This window comes from Sphaeramia orbicularis, chromosome 7 (genome assembly GCF_902148855.1).
Source record: "Sphaeramia orbicularis chromosome 7, fSphaOr1.1, whole genome shotgun sequence".
Lineage (NCBI taxonomy): Eukaryota > Metazoa > Chordata > Actinopteri > Kurtiformes > Apogonidae > Sphaeramia > Sphaeramia orbicularis.
The window spans coordinates 48,220,507-48,237,832 of NC_043963.1; positions in this window are offsets into that span (position 1 = coordinate 48,220,507).

Consider the following 17,326-nt stretch of genomic DNA (forward strand, 5'->3'; position numbering starts at 1 on the left):
TGGAGTAGAAGCCTATTGAAAATAGGTCACCTTGAACAACTTTTTCAAGGTCAAATGGCAACACGTCCTTTCAACGACGTAATCACATTATCTGAAGAATGCATTGTGATTTCTGCATCAAATTTACACAAAGACAATCTAAATTATAGGGCAGTAACTTTCAACAGAATCTTACAGTATATTTGGCAGTGAGATATTAAAAGTGCACAGCACGTTATGTTTTTGCACAGTTATCACATGTCTTCAAAGTACTGTTAAAACTTTAAGGGGCATAATTTTGGTTAAATGCTCGTACTGTGTCAACATATGGCCAGATGTGGACTTGGCTAAGTTTTATCTGCTTTGTTGCTGACCGAAAACCTAAATAAATTTCACTAGCCTCTGAATTTCTGATTTATACAGCCCTTAGTGAATAGTGGTCACAGTGCCACCTAAATGGAATGGTCTGAACAAATTCAGACAATACCATGCTATCCAATCCTCGAAGTAATCAGTATGACTCAATCAATAAATCAATATTGTTTAATGAGGTAGACCTTGTACATAAATAACAACTTGATTGATGATTAACTTTCAGTCACGTAAGCAATGGTTTCAGCAATATATATATATATATATATATATATATATATATATATATATATATATATATATATATATATATATATATATATATATATATATATATAATCACTAGCAAAGCATTACACAATATTTCTTAAGCACTTCAGACAGTTTCATGTTGAAATCTTACAAACTTTAGTGCAATAAAAAATATTTTCATCTGGAATGTAGAAGCTGAAATCATGTCATTTTTGATATTTGCCTCACCATGCAGATAATGATTCAAACATAAGTAGAGTGGTGCAAAAGAAAACCTGTCTTAATAACACACCCTGTAGACCTCAATAGCAGCATTAGCAGTTAGCCATAGTGTGTAACAGTGTAACAACCAAATGGGCAATCCATTGTTGCATAAGACTCAAGATAAATCTTTCTGGCCTTTTTCAAGGACAGGAACACACTGACAGTGACTGAGAAAAGCATGGGTGGAAGTAATAAAATTAATGATGTCTGAGTTCCTGTTGCGACAGCGTCTGCCAGGTCACTGTCATGCTGTCTGTGGAAGCACCTGGAAAGAGCCATCATTGACTATATTGACGACATGTACTGTAATGTTTCAATTTTTCCCAAATTAAAAAAAAAAATACAATAATAATGCAACAAGTGGTGCCAGGCACAACAAACTACGCCCTTCACACGTATTTCGCCCATTATAAGTAGATGGGGAGATTTTAAAAAGATCATAAAAAATTTTAACTTTGACCTACCTTTCCCAAAATGTAATGACATCTATTCTGAGTCACTGGCGATCTATAAACCCAATCTGGTATGAATTGAACCAAAAATTTTGCTGCTTAAGTGTTAACAAACAAACAAACTGAACCAAAAACAATATCCCTTGCCTCTACTTCAGGGGTCGGGGTAATAAAATACAATATTCCAAAAGCCAATGAAAATGAATGTTTCTCTAATATTCCTGTTTCACTGACTCACTGTGTGAACTCAGTCATACTCTTTCAGTCCTTTCGACACCTTCTAGAGGAAGGTCATCTTTTCATATTTGCTCACATCTATAAATCTGCTGATATTCTTTGTCATAATGTTTAACAGTAGGTGTGTTTCTCCTTCAGAAGAGAAATGTGAAACTTTCATAGAAGCATCCATCACTACCAGAAATGATCACAACCTGCTGTAAACATGCAAATTAGATTCATTTTCCAAATGTGCCCAAAGAGTCTGGCACATCCCACACATCACAAAATGCTGTATTTGTAAAAAATACAAATTCAGAATGTCCAAGTGGAATATACTGTTTACAAAACACCTGTCAAATTCTGAACAATAGTGGAACATAAGCAAACCCATCAAGATATGCAATAGTGGTATTAATGACGCCTGTGTTTTTGTTACTATGAGAAATCAAAGCAGATGATGTTAGACAAAACGGCTAAAAGTTGCTTTAATTTAATTTACATCAGTTTAGTTTTTAGACCCTGGTAAATGTACACCATACATTCATCTCTCAAAGTAAAGGTACATTGCACCAGATTCAGACCATTTAGGGGGGAAAACGATAAAATATTTTATCAGATATGCCTTTCGTTTAGACAGCAACAGAGTTTTTGGGGGTTGAAAACACAAAAAAGTGAAACCACCTTCCAGAGTGGCTGCAGAGATGAGCCTTTTTATACAGCCCTAATGTGGCACTGCAGCCCTGCAGCACAGAACAGGTGAATCTGATTGGAGGAGGGGTCAGCGGCCATGCCGAAGCAGACCATGACAGTCGTGTGGAGTTTACATCACAGGCACACGCCAGTACAGGAAAACATGTCAGATTACTTCCCTGCAACAGACTTTCAAGTTGCCCTAGCCGTTCTAATTTACATCCAAGAGTCATTTCAGCAATTGTCACAAATCCTTATAGCGAGTGTTCTGTTTCCTGTTTTGTGATTGTATTTCATGCTATAGAGAACAAGAAGAGAAGTAGAAAGGTTCTACGCAGGCGCTTGGTCTTGGTGGTGGTGATGCCACCTAGCCACCTGGCATGCATACTACATCAATAAATAGGAATTTTCACACACTTTTGCGTGTCCGTCTGCATGCAGATTTTCCCCCCAAAACACATGTCTCAATGCGGAATTAAAAGTGAGAATGCAACGCCACTTTTGTGTTTTCGGTTCAGATCTTTACCGTCTAAACGTAGCCTTAGCTAGTAGCTAATTTCCATCTGTGGTCCCTGGGCAGGTAAACAGAGATATAAAAGAGCTGCATATCCAAAGTAGTAACTGTAATTTCCCAATTTGATCAAATACATGGTCAGATAACACAAGCCCCCCCACACATACAATCACATAAAACACTCAGAGTTTAAACATGTTCCTACATTCACTTCGCACATTATCTCATCACTATATTCATTACTTCAATTGCAGTATGATAGTAATAAAAGTTAGTCCAACTTGTGTATGTATTATCATCCATTTTTTAACCTCACAAGAAAACATATTGAATTCGAGACATGATTCCAAACCATCTGGAAGGTGATTCCAATCCTTCATGGCTTTAAAAGAGAAGGATTATGCAAAGGCAGAGCTTCTTTAAGAGACCTTGTCAGTTTCATTTGTTCTTAGCAAAGCTGTACAAATCGTTTCAGGGGAAGAGGAGTCTGAATATAAAATTAAATCCTCAAAACTTTACATTTTACATTTGCATTTATTTATTTTATAAGTATATGAAATGAAGACAGAATTGTAGTTTTATATCTAAGACTGACTGTAAAAGGCCTGATTATAAAGTGATCTAATTGGGTTTATTGTTATTTCTCCTGCTTGAGACCAACAGGAAACACAATAATTGACATGAGATAGAACCATTGCATGCCTCATCAGTGAATGAGTTTCTAATGTGTCTGAATACAACTGTTTTACCACTTTGATGTGCTTTTTTACATTAATTCTCTCGACATTGTCTATTTTTTGACCATCGACAAGAACATTTGGAAAAGTCTTTTGTGTGGTCACATTAAGGGCTGTGCCATCTACTTTGGTGACCAGGCGTCTGGCACTAGAGGTTTTGACAGATATTTTCCATTTATGATTCCATCAAAACCCATGTGTAGCTTCCTAAAGAAGAAAATGGAACTTAGTGGAATAGAGTTGGAATGCTTTGTTAGACTTCTTCTGTTTTTCTTACTCTTCCAAGCATGAATCAGTAGACCCCAACATGTGACACTATAGTTAACATTATAACTGAACTACTAATATGCCACATTGGCTTAAATCCATTTGCTTCTTTACCAACAATAAGGACAACCAGCCTCTACATGACATTTACACTGTATAGGCAGCAGCACAAAATAAGAGACGAGGATGGACAAAATGATCTGAAGTTTCTGTCAGTGTCAGTAAAAGAAGTACAAGGCTGGTGATGAATCCCTTATCCCCTAAAGTAAAACAAAAGAGAAAAATATCTGGGGCAACAACAAAATACTGGCATCAGTAGTATCCAGCATTAAAAGTAAAGCATCATATATTTTTAGATTTAAGGTTTAGGTCACTGTAGTATAAGATGTATGATTACTATAACTGAAGTAGATTTTATGAAGACTTTTTAATTGAATAACCCCTCAACTTTGTTGACAGCATTACATATATTAACTTTTTTATTCTGACTTGGCGTTGTGGCTTTCCGATTTGAATTGTTTTTCCGCATTTCAAACAGCTTAAATGATAACGTTTTCTGCCATGTGTGATTCACTTCTAATTACCTTTACCCATTTAATATCCTTGAATTTAAATATGTCAAAACAATGGTTTAAGTTATATTTTCAAATTTTGTGGTTCACAGCAAAAACAATAAACATTATTTTTATTGAAAAAATGTTTGTGGACTTTTTCTCTACTCAATACAGGCTCCAGAAAGTTTAGTCTAGAATTACAAATGTTTGCTAATTGTAGGTAGAGTGGAGCAGTCCCTGACACCCCAGCTGTCCTTGGGCAAGACACTAAAGCCCAGGTTGTTCCCAGAGGCTGTCCCTCTGGTTTGTGAGTGTGTGAATGACACATTGTTAAAATGCTTTCAGTGCCAATCAGGCAGTTTATATGTGTAAGTCCATCTACCATTTCTATACACTAAATATGTGCCATATCATATATATAACAAAAACTATATGATTACCTCCGCCAAGGAGGTTATGTTTTTGCCAGGGTTTATTTGTTTGTCTGTTTGTTTGTCTGTCCGTTAGTGTGCAACATAACTCCAAAAGTTATGGACAGATTTTGATGAAATTTTCAGGGTTTGTTGGAAATGGTATAAGGAAGAAATGATTAAATTTTGGTGGTGATCGGGGGTGGGGGGGCCCACGGGGGGGCCCATTTCCAACAAACCCTGAAAATGTCATCAAAATCTGTACATAACTTTTTGAGTTATGTTGCACACTAATGGACAGACAGACAGACAAACAAACAAACAAACCCTGGCAAAAACATAACCTCCTTGGCGTGGGGGGGCCCACGGGGGGGGGCCACTGATCAGCCTTGGCGGAGGTCTGCGCTCTCCGAGTGCTTTTCTAGTTATTCTTTATTTCAGTCTACAGCACTTTTGATCTGGACCACTTGAGTAATTTAAAGGAGCAATTTGTAAAATTCTACTTAAAAATAATCCATAATGATGTAAAAGTATCAGTGTTTAGAAAAACAGTTTTGACATTATGACAGTGTATTTTCTTATTGATCTGAACTACATCTGTATATAAAATTTATATACTATTTATATTATAAATAGTGGATGAAGCCTCCTTGACATCATACACTGGTTTGTGTGGCACCATTTTGAAGCCTTGAGTTTGGCTCTTTGACTATCAACATCTTGAATTTTCAGATAAGAGAGTTGACTTGGGGAAGACATAAACACTGAAAACAAAAACCATAGTGCTAACTAACACTGTAAATTAAATGCCACAAAGTTGTGTTTGATAGATGACAAGATTCATTTGGTTAAATGACAGACCATATGATCCAATAACAAATGCACCAATGCACATTAGGAACTATAACTTACTCATGCTAGTGGTCTGGATATTGTAATCAAATACCTGCCTGTCAGGACCAAATATGGGTTATTCAATAAATGTATGACTCAGCAGATGAGCTAGCTGTCAATCTGAGCTCACAGTGTAAGCATAGCTGTTACATTCAGACAAGGACTAGTTTGATTGTGAAGCAGCTTCCAGTGGCCATTCAAGGAACTGCAGTTTTTGACACTACCACATGGGCTGCATTTTTCATCCCCACAGGTTGCCACTAAACACTGAACGTATCAGACAGGACTACCCTGTAATGCCACTGTGTACCAGTAGAGTGAGTAGTGAGCCAAAGTAGTCTTAGGTCTGTTGGTCTGCTGCCAGAGCCTCTGTCTGACACTGTAAGTAGGAACCTAACCTGTTTTTATTCATGTGAAAGGACAGTGAATGCAACAGTAAACCCTAAACCCTGAATCAGTGGCTGAACATTTTTGTGAAGTGGCCATAATCACAACCATCATCTGCTGCTGATACGAAACATTAAATGTCAGTGTTGCCATTACATTCCCTGAAAGCAGACAAAGAAAATACAACAGAAAAGAATAAAGTTTGGTGGTGAACCCATAAAGTTTCTTCTTCACTGTTTAAGTTGTACCAATAGCCTATGAAGCCAACCTTTACCATGCTACATTATTTTGTTTGCTGAGTACTCACATTATTCCTGTGCTTTGAAGAAAATCTTGAGTGATGATTTTTCTCTCCAAAGGCATCATCATTCTGCTGCCCACTGTAAAAATGAATCATCTTGGTCATGCCTTTTGTTGGTCTTGACTACAACACAGCTGTGGCTGTTTTCTTGCACATACAGATTATAAAACATCATTGTTGTCTGAGCTATTTGAAGGACAAAACTTAACCTAGCTGTACTGAAAACATAAAGCTGCACACATTTTCTCAGTGAGTGACAGGCATAGCTTTAATTTGCTGGAAGAGGTGGGTGTACACTACTGCCCCCTGCTGTTTATAGTTGAAGTGGAAGTTGTATGCTCTTCCAGTGTCAGCCAGTTTTGTTTTGCCATCAACAACATATTTGTTAATATAGTAACTTTTCCTGTTAGCGGTAATGATGAAGTTACTGGTTTAGATGTTCCCCAAGTGATGGGTTAAAAACAGAGCTTTAATTTCTCTTAAAGTGATAATTGAAAAACAAAATTGTTCCAAAGTATGCATCCCTTATTTTTCAGGATCTCATACCTGAAAATACTTGGTTCTGTTTTATAATATTAAACTTATAACTTTGTCTATGTATTGTCCTTCTATTTCAGTTCGTAAGTAAATATTTCGTAGTAGAAAACATAGCTTTACCTGTGTTGAAACAGATACAGGTATGAATTACATGAATTCCCTACACCTTTTGCGAATTGTTAATGCACTTACAGATATTTCTACGTGAAACCATATTAAGTTACTTTTTTACCAGCATATCATAAATGCATTTATCCCTGTTCCCATACTGGGCATCTGCATCCTACTGTTCCACCTCAGTAAAACCTCAGATTTGATTAGATTTAAAAGCATGTAACGTTACACCTGAACGCACACAGTGATGACCTCAATTTTGACCTCAGCCAACAAACTATTGCATTTCCACCAGCTCAGCAGAAACCCACCCATTGATCATTATGTAAAAACACAGACAGGAGAAAGTGGCAATCAAGCACAATATGGAAGCACTGCACTTTAAACGAGGTGAAAACGTGCAGTGCTGTGTGTTTATTCATTGATTTTAGTACGTAATGTTTTGCGAAAACAATGGAAAGGCTGTAGTCTGAAATACTAAGTAGTACCTTTGTTGCAACTTTTAATATGTTTCCAGAAACTTTGGCTTTTGTGTTATACTGTGTGCAAGGGTTTACATATTGAATGAGTGGGTATTAATTCCAAGTTTTCTCTGGAAACACAATGTGGTTGTATTCTTTCAATTGAATTTTAAAATGAAATGAGGATGGTCTAATAAAACTATGAAATTAATTCCATTAAATGATAAGAAGTCTCTTTCCAGTGGGGATTTCATATGCATAATTTCATTATTTAAGACTAGTACAAACGTCAGGTGGTCTCCAGCTCCATAAAGGTCTTCTGCAGAGCTGTGAAATGCCATGCAAGTACACAGAGTAATTAATTACAATTAAATGTCATGTTATCAAATTTACCTTGGTGAAAAACTGACCTTCAGAACTGCTTATAATGAATTAATTGTCTTTGTAGATCATATGCCAATGTTCTGATAATTAATTTAGACACAGAGAGGTGTTTTAATTTAATAGTCCTGGTTAGTTCCACTGATTAGATTAAATGCCTGGTACATGATTCACCTGGTAACACATGGATGACCTTTATGTATATTAAAAATTAAAACATTTCTTCACTAGGAGAGTGATATTTAATACTGCCAATATTATTTTGGCCTGTAGATGCATTTCACAGGTTATTAATTATTTCATCATTAATTAGGACTGCTGCTAGATTTTGCACTGACCCACAGTAACACATTCATACAGAATAATCAGCACGTCCTCATGCCTGAATGATAACATAGATCAGTTTCCACTCACTAATAAAATGCCAAATATGCATGAAATTTGTGGACATAAAACACTGTGGACAGGCCAACAAAGTACTGTTACATTTAGGCTGTGACAATGGGCCTCATGCAAAAGTACATTTATTATTAAATGTCACAAATTAGTGGTTTAGGAGAACTTGCCCTTTTCAACATTTTTGACACAATTAACACAGGAGCCAGAAGTTCCATCTGGACGTGACATTGGATGTGGAATGCTAATACACTGAATTAAAAAAAAAAAAAAAAGGAAAGTTCAGATACAAATCCAAAAATGTTCTTGTATGAGACCCATTGTCATCATGGCTAAGGTTTGGGTTGGTTTAGGCATGTAAACATCTTGGTTATAGTTAGGAAAAGGGTCAGGAAAAGGCCAAAATAAGAAAGAGAAAGAATAGCCAAAAATAAACACATTTTTTTACCTTTAGGACATGAACATGGACCCTTGTCTCCTTTGTTTGAGTGTGTCAGTCTAGGTTGTTTGTTGTTTCAACATATCCATCACAAATTTCTTACCACTAAAGATTGTCCTCATTCACACTTGGCCTACACCACTTCTTAGCCATATGACTGCAAGAGGTACAAGAACATGGATTGCTTTAAGTTCTTTCACAGATTAATCTACATTGTCATTTTTATGGTGAGGTCAGGGTGGAATAATATTACTCACTGACAGCACGAGATGGCATCAGTGGCTCGATGAGGTCAGATTTGCTGCATGATATTGTTAATGAATGACTTAAAAAAAAATACTGACTCTACAGTGTCAGAAAAACACATTACACAAACTCCTGGAGGTTAAAGTGGACTAATTGGATCTCTGGTGATTTGGACATCACCCCTCAAATCTGTGTTGCATATGGCATTCATACAAGATAAACAACATCTGTTTTTTACTCAAGTTTACAGACATTATTCCATGGTTCTGGTGTCAAGGCCACACTCTTACATGTAATGGTTGAAAGATAAAAGCAGTAGCTGTCATGCACATCATCTATAGCCCCTTTTACACAGCACTTCTGTTCTGAGAATATTTCACCTTTACTCCAGAGCGATGTCTGTGTAAACAAAATAGTGGGATCATGTGGTCCCACCTCTTTAACGCCCCTGGAGGTTGAAACAGAGCCATGATAAAGGTGGAATCATGGTTCTGGAATACTATGTAAAATGAAACACCTCTCATTTTACAACCAAGATGTGACGTTTTGATGACATATTGCACGTGCGAGGGGGATTTAAAGTGAGTGCGGGCTGTGTACAGTAAATAAACATATCAACGCGACCAGAAAGATGTCGAACTGGGGAGACGCCGAGATCCACGAGCTGCTGTCTCTTCAGGCAGAGGAGTCCATGCTAACATTTGTGGAACGGTGAAAGATGGGCCGACTCTGTTTTGAGAGCCAACACCGCTATGCTTGGGGTATTTCCAAGTTATATGTCACACTATACACTGTGCTGTGCCATCGCCCCTTTGATTCCGGAACACAGGTCCGCTGTATAAAAGTCCAGCCTGTCTCACCTCTGTTACTCTTTTGGCTTGGCTGTGGAAATCGGCCAATGGTGGCAAAAAGGTGGGATCAGCATCTCACCTTTTTTCTTGGATCTCTGCGTAAAAGTGTCATCTTTTGCAAAGTCACTTTTCTTTAGCTTTAAATTTGCTCTTTCACTGATTACCCATATATTAGAACAAGAATTTCCTGAATTTCCACCCATAATAGATCTGAAACTTTCATTTATCAAGAACAATGCAGTCCTCTTAGTCCATGACCAGGAAATAGGCTGAATAAATGCACTGCAGAAAGAAAACTCTTGTAAATCACAGAGATGTCAGTTCATCTGGATCTAATATTATTACCGGGCCTATTTCTTGGGCTGAAATAGTGGAGGTCATTTGCAGTGGAAATTTCAGTCATGGCCAATTCACACAGGATTAACTCTTTATCGGTCAAGCAAAAAATCAATCATTCATTCATTAATTTTTTTAAAATTATCCTCACTAGGGTCATGGGAGTCGCTTGGAGCTTATACCAGCTACTTATGGGCGAAGGCGGGGTACACCCTGGACATTTCGCCAGTTCATCGCAGGGCTCACATATAGAGACAAACAATCACTCTCACATTCACACCTATGGGTAATTTAGATTAACCAATTAACCTATCAGTTCATGTCTTTGGATGGTGGGAGGAAGCCAGAGTACCCGGAGAGAACCCACGGACACGCAGACAAGGGGAGAACATGCAAACTCCACACAGAAGGTCCCATCCCCATCAACTGGTGTTGGAAACGAACCCAGGACCTTCTTGCTGTGAGGCACGAGTGATATCCACTGCACCATCGTGTCGCCATCAATCAATCAATCAATCAAATTTTATTTATATAGCACCAAATCATGACAAAAGTTATCTCATAACACTTTACATATACAAGTGACTATTTTTGGTCATTTCCACAAACATTAAATATGGCGCCAGAAGCATGTTGGTTTTTATAACACTATACAGTGATTCAGAGAGATTTTGTAGACATTTTGAAGAAGTAAATAGTGAATATGAGTGATATTTGTCAGTTTATGACTTTATAACAGTTGTTTTATTGCATGTATGTACTTTTTAGCTAGTGCTGCTTGGATGTTTTATGGCGAGCAGAGGGAGACTGTTGTCATGGCAACCAATGAGGAGGTAGATGACAATGTCCAATAATACACTGAGGTTGAAATTTTGAATTTTAGAGTATTTCTGAGTGCCCTGTAAAGGGTTAAGATCACAGACAACCTCCAGACGTCCACAGGTAATACTAGTCCAGTTCATATAGGGCTCATGAACAGACTTTAATACACTCACTAACCTAAAAATGTTAATGTTACCCACCCCATTTGAAATAAATTTGTGCCTGTGCAGAGGGAGAGAATCATTGGAGATACCAAAGTCAGCCTCATGCTGCAGGTTTAAAAGCAAATTAAGAGAAAATTTGTACTTGGTATTCATGATATGGTAATTCACTGCATCCCACACAGAAGAAGTCATGATACTTCACATATATTTAATCTATCACCCGACCTTATATCAGATTTAATTATAACTTCTCAGGTTTCATTTAGTATTCTATATTCGTATCTGTATTAAAACTTTCATACTACACATTGGGGTTTTGTTCCACATTCTCAAGCGTCTAAATGCCTCAGGACACCTAATGGTTTGATGAATGTGGAAATAATGTAAAACTATTCAAATCTGTTCTGCAAATAAATAAAGCATACTGTATAATGTGACTTTGAACTAGCATCTACAAGAAGTGGAAATGGATAGAAGACAAAAAGTAATACAGTTGTAAGGTTGTAAGGGCTCTGAGTCCATGCAGCTCTGGGACTTCCAGGTCAGACGGAGCAGGCGAGGGGGAGCTTTTATCTCTTACCAGGTCTCTGTGAGCATCGCCTCTCCTCTCAACCAGACAGCAAACATCTCATGGGGAACGCAAGAAGAGAATACAATCCAAAACAACCTGAAGATAAAGTTTGTGTTGGCATACTATATGAGTGAGTGTATATCCAAGTTCTCCCATCACTTCTCAGTCTCACATATACAGTGTACTGCAGATAACTGTTGCATGATAATTAGAACAGCCACAGTTGGCTGAGGCTAAAGGCTTTGATTCAGGTAAAATGAGTATCATATTGGACTAAAACTGGACCTGATGTTGAGATGAAAAGTCAAAGGATAACCATTATTATATTATGCCTTGTCAGCTATCAGTATCTATGTACAAAAACTTATTTATTTATTTAGAGTCATTCTGATATTGGACCAAAAGAGTGGATAAACTACTGATATAATCGACAGTCTAACAAGTCACAAAGATATTAAAGGTGGGGTGCGAGATGTTTTCCTGGAGCATTTTTTACTATATTGCTGAAAATCCCCTTCACACCCCGATTACAACCAATTCATTAAATGCTCTAACACAAAAATAAAAAAATTTAGTCACCTGTGGAAGGGACAGGACTGAAAAAACACCTTCCAATCTTTTTAAGCACCAGTCAAAATTATTTAGCGGTGATATGTCTGTCAAACTTATCTGCCATTTGTCCCTCTCCCCTCTGCTTGTACCCCTCTTCGTGCATGAATCGTGTGTTCTCAGAGGCTTGGAGCACTTGTACGGGAAACGAAGCCAGAACCAGGGCTTGGCTATATTAGCTATATTAGGACGGAAAGTTCACCGGCATACTGATTTGACACAAACATAAATCACTAGGAAATGTAACGTTAGCCCAATAGGTATGAATTGGGGCTGTTCTGTAAGAGCGGAGGTGTTGGACGAGACTGAATGAGGTAAGTATGGTTCGGGGTTGGGGCTGGAGCCGGAGTCGCCGGAGCTGGAGCTGGGCGAATTATTGCTGTGCAGTGCTCATGAACCCTCGAGAACAAGCATTGTGCGGGCCAGTACTCTGGAGGCGTGGCTTCAAGGGTATGTCTGAAGAAAGGGGTTTGGACTTTTGAAATGAGTATTTTCAAAATGTAGCTTGCTCTAACCATTTTTCTAAGATCTCATACCCCACCTTTAACAGCTGAAACATTCCAGTGTGTGTCCTTCTTCCGAAGTAGAATAATCCATTAATATACCTGTTTACTTGGAGTCAACAGTGCTCTATTTAACAAACAAGTAATTTATCATGTTAAAATATGGAAAGTCACTCAAGCTGATGGCGCCATTTTGTTTCTTTGGGCAATATGGGATTTTTTTCCTCCAGTGTTTCCATTACACAGTCTCCAAATTTCATTTCTTCAACCACCTTACCCAAGAGTGGGTGCACATCCAAAACCTCCTGATTACCTAGTCTTTCATAGAGCTTAAAGCCAAACATGTTTCTCTTTTGGATCAAAAATGCAGTCTTTTCCTTTGGCCATGCATCTTTACTCTACTGTGAAAACTGCAGAAAAAACCCAACCAAGACACAAAAGTCTTAATGTATTGTATACATGTCCAAGCAATTCCACAAAACCACAATCATACCAAATGTCTAATTTGAAATATCCAAATACAAGATAGTGTTTACATGACCTGTCAAATCTGGGTAATGTCATATTCAGAGTAAAAGTGGAATATTAGTGAACATGTGTGTGAATAAACTGTTCAGCCAGTGGATACTAAGACTTTTCACTAAATAATAGATATATCTGACCTGCTACTGAGCCTAAAGATAGGAATCAGGCAAAGGATTCATCCTGTTGGGACCTGCATTCCAATAAGGTTAAAATAGGACGAATTCAAACCAGGGTAAATGTAGTGAGAACTCTGGCAATAATATGGCAAGAGGTTGAAAATATAAATAACTTTCGTGGCATTATGTAAGGATACTGGGATGTGTACGGAAGTGGAAACTGCTTGTTTTTTACCTTTCTATTTTAGCTGCTTTTATTTGTATGTTTATAGTAGATTTTATATATGATGTACAGACTGGATGGCACTTTTAGCTCTCGTTGTACTTGTTACATTGACAATAAAGATATTCTATTCTATTCTATTCTATTCTATTCTATTCTATTCTATTCTATTCTATTCTATTCTAAAGGGAAATGCAAACATCCTAGCTTGTATTTGTGTATTTGCAACATATTTATTACAGGTTTTTATCAGCAACTGCAAACTGCTTTATCCTACATCAGATGTGGACCACAGAGAACTAGGTCAAATAAAATTAAAAAGTCCAACTGGTTCAACACACGCAGAAGCAAACCTGCACAGACCAGCAACCCTTAACCGAACAGCTTAGTGTGAATTCCTAAGTAAAACATCTGTCAAGGTGGCCACCCAATCAATTTTTCCCATCACACCTCCTTAATCACATAATCCAGGCTCTGATAAGTGCCGATTAGCAGAGAAAACCCTCCTAATAGGCCAGTCTGAATCTATACATGAGACAGATGTCTGCCGAGTCTGTACTGCATATAGAGACCTGGGAATGCAGACACAATGATAAGCCTCAACACACACACACACACACACACACATACATTCTGCTAGGTGTCCAGTGATGGCTTCAGAGACCTGAGGCTTTTAAATGGCGTAAAGCGTGAACCACAGATCCCCAAGGAGGCCATTAAACCAACACACACACTGCATTTTACTGGTTTCCTCAGCGATCAGCAAATTCAACGTGATCCCTTCAGTCACTGACAATCTAAAAGTGCTGCCACTCCACAGATCAGAGCAGGAGCAGGACTTCCCTCTGGGTACCAAGTGGGCACTTCATTATTACTGCATGTTTGAGACCCCCACACTCCCTCTGCTCCACCAGAGACTATCCTCAAGCTTCATGGATGGGTTAGAGAGTGTATAATATGTTGCTGTAACTCTCACTGCTCTTACAGCTGGTGTTTACTGTCTCTTCTTCCCTCTGGAGGATGGCACAATTACAGTGATTGGCTGATGGTCAACAGTTTTCTAGCTACTGTTCATGGACTCAGGTTCAAACTCAGTATATTTCACTTGACCTGGTACTTCTGCAAAGCATCTATTAAAAAGATTCATCCTGGGTGGCAAATACTGTGTTTCAGTTGGTTGGTTTGTTTTGTTTCCATTCATCTGCATAAGAATGAGATTGATCCCCAATAAATTTTAAATCCCAGAACATTCCGTCAAGTTATGGTATGTCAAGATCAGCTTGACAGATGTTTCAAGATCTGTCAAAAATCTTCACTTGGACCCAACAATAAACTTAAAGTTTATGGTGTTCAGAGGTGGTGGTCACTGGGACTTCATGTCCTTCTATTGTTATAAATGTGATCTCAGTTTGGCACAAAGCAAGAGGTGAGTACTATGTCTACAACGTGTAGCCCATACAGGAAGTTCCACACAGTCTAATCCTGTTCATGGACACTAGTTGTTGGCTCCAAAAAGAGCCCAAAAATTGAGCTCAGGTGCATCCTGTTTCCACTCATCATACCTCAAATGTTTCCACAACTTGATTGGAGTCGGCTTGTGGTGAATTGAGTTGATTGGAAATGATTTGGAAAAGCAGACACTTGTCTATAGATGGTATTCACTGACGTCACACATCCGGGGTACTAGGTCAGTCTCCGCAATGTTGAGGGGCAAACAAATGCAAAGTTGACTGCATTTGCTTTTGTATGTACGTGTGCTTTGTTCAAACTGTGACTGGCGGCTGGTCCACTGCATAGAGCGACAAAGGTTAACACCTGTGCCAATCACAGCTGTTACAACAGACAGGACAAAGATGTCATACGGGGCTTTTATAGAGCACCCAGGGTACTAGTTAACCAGGGGCCCGAGACCGAGGCGTTGAGCCAGCAGAGGAGGGAGGCGGGACTCTCTAAACTAAATGATGAATGACAGTAGTTGTTCTGGTACAGTACAGTAAGCACTTCCTTCAGTTTATACTTCTGTCATTCGGTTTACAAACGTGCACCCAATTTGGATCAAATTTAAGGGCATTTCTGCGAGCCAGGAGTAGGAGGGGGTTGGGTGTGTTCTTCATCCTAAATTCATTGTCATTCTGCTTTATTCCATTTTGTAATTTCACCCCAAATGAGTGTCATTTGGTTTTACTGTACACAAAATGTGTATATTTGTAAACTGAATGACAGAAGTTGTAAATAGATGTGTGCAACATCTATCTGTTATTTAGTCACAGTGTACAGTCATATTTTATGATCTGACAGACGGGTGTTCATGAAAATGTATGATTAACTTTTCATTCATTTCACAATGTGGCATAATGTATCAGTGGATGAAGTAGGGATGTAAATACATATACATATATTTAACACCATATGTTTGATGAGCCATTTGATCATTTTAAATCACTAATACAACCTGGAAAGCTTCCACAAGACTTCTGCAAAGCTTTGACTGAGAGTACACCTGTGTATCCTCAGTCATAGCTCCTCCATCCAGCCTCCTCGGTACTTAATCCTTGGTCCTCAGCGTGAATTTAAGGGAATTGAGACATCTTTCAATACGGAGCCGTAAGATTGATTTCTGGGTCACCACTGAGCATCTAGTAGTCTAGGAAAATAAGAAACTGAGAAGAAGCTATTGACTTACATTGAAGTTCTATTTAAAACACTGGCACTATCATTTCCTATTTTTGTTTTGTATTGTTAGTACTTTTGGTCCAGAGAAGTGCTTCAGAAATATAATAAATTATCATGATGAAAAGCCGCTGTAGTCCTCAGATGCTGATTGCCATTAATTTGAGTACATGCCTAGTAGAGCTGAAACAATTGATCAACTCAAATGTATTAAAAAATTATTCTATTACAATTTTCCTGAATCAAAGCTTAATTTCCTTAATTTCATTGCTGCTTAATATTGGTTCCACTGTTGTGTTTCACATGGACGCTCATTGTGACACACATGAAGCCAGGATGAACACAAACATGGAGCATAGCTGAGAAGAGATGAGGACAAAAAGGTGGAAAATGTCTATATGCTCACTTTTCTATATTGGAACCATCACTTTAACACAATTACAAATATTTGGCTGTATTTATTTTTTTCAGTTGTATGTTAGTTCCATCATTAGTTGTTTGTAAGTTGGATACAAATATGTTGAAGACTGCGGTGGACATATTGTTTGTTGATGTCACTGGACTTGTTTGTTGTTGTTTACATATTTATATGTATATTTTTTATACAGTAGATATATACATGTGTATATATATATATATATATATATATATATATATATATATATATATATATATATATATACATATATATATATATATATCTTTTTCTACTTTTTGTGGTTGGTGTTTCAGCTGGTTCTGGAACAAAGTACAAGTTGTCATTTTCAGAAATGTCTTTTTCACATTTTTACTATGGTTTTTGTCAATTCAAATAATTGTTTGATGAAATCAAATTTTAGAAAATAATTGACAGATCAATCAACTACAAAAATATTCCATCGCTGCAGCTCTAAGCAAAGCAGAACCCATTCACCAACCCAAATTTTGGGATTCAAGGTAGCTGTTTTGTGCATTATCAGTAGTAAAAGTTGTAACTAGAAAAGCACTCAGAGAGTGCAGACCTCCACCAAGGCAGATGCCCCCCCCATCATCACCAAAGTTTAATCATTTGTTCCTTGTGCCAGCATCAA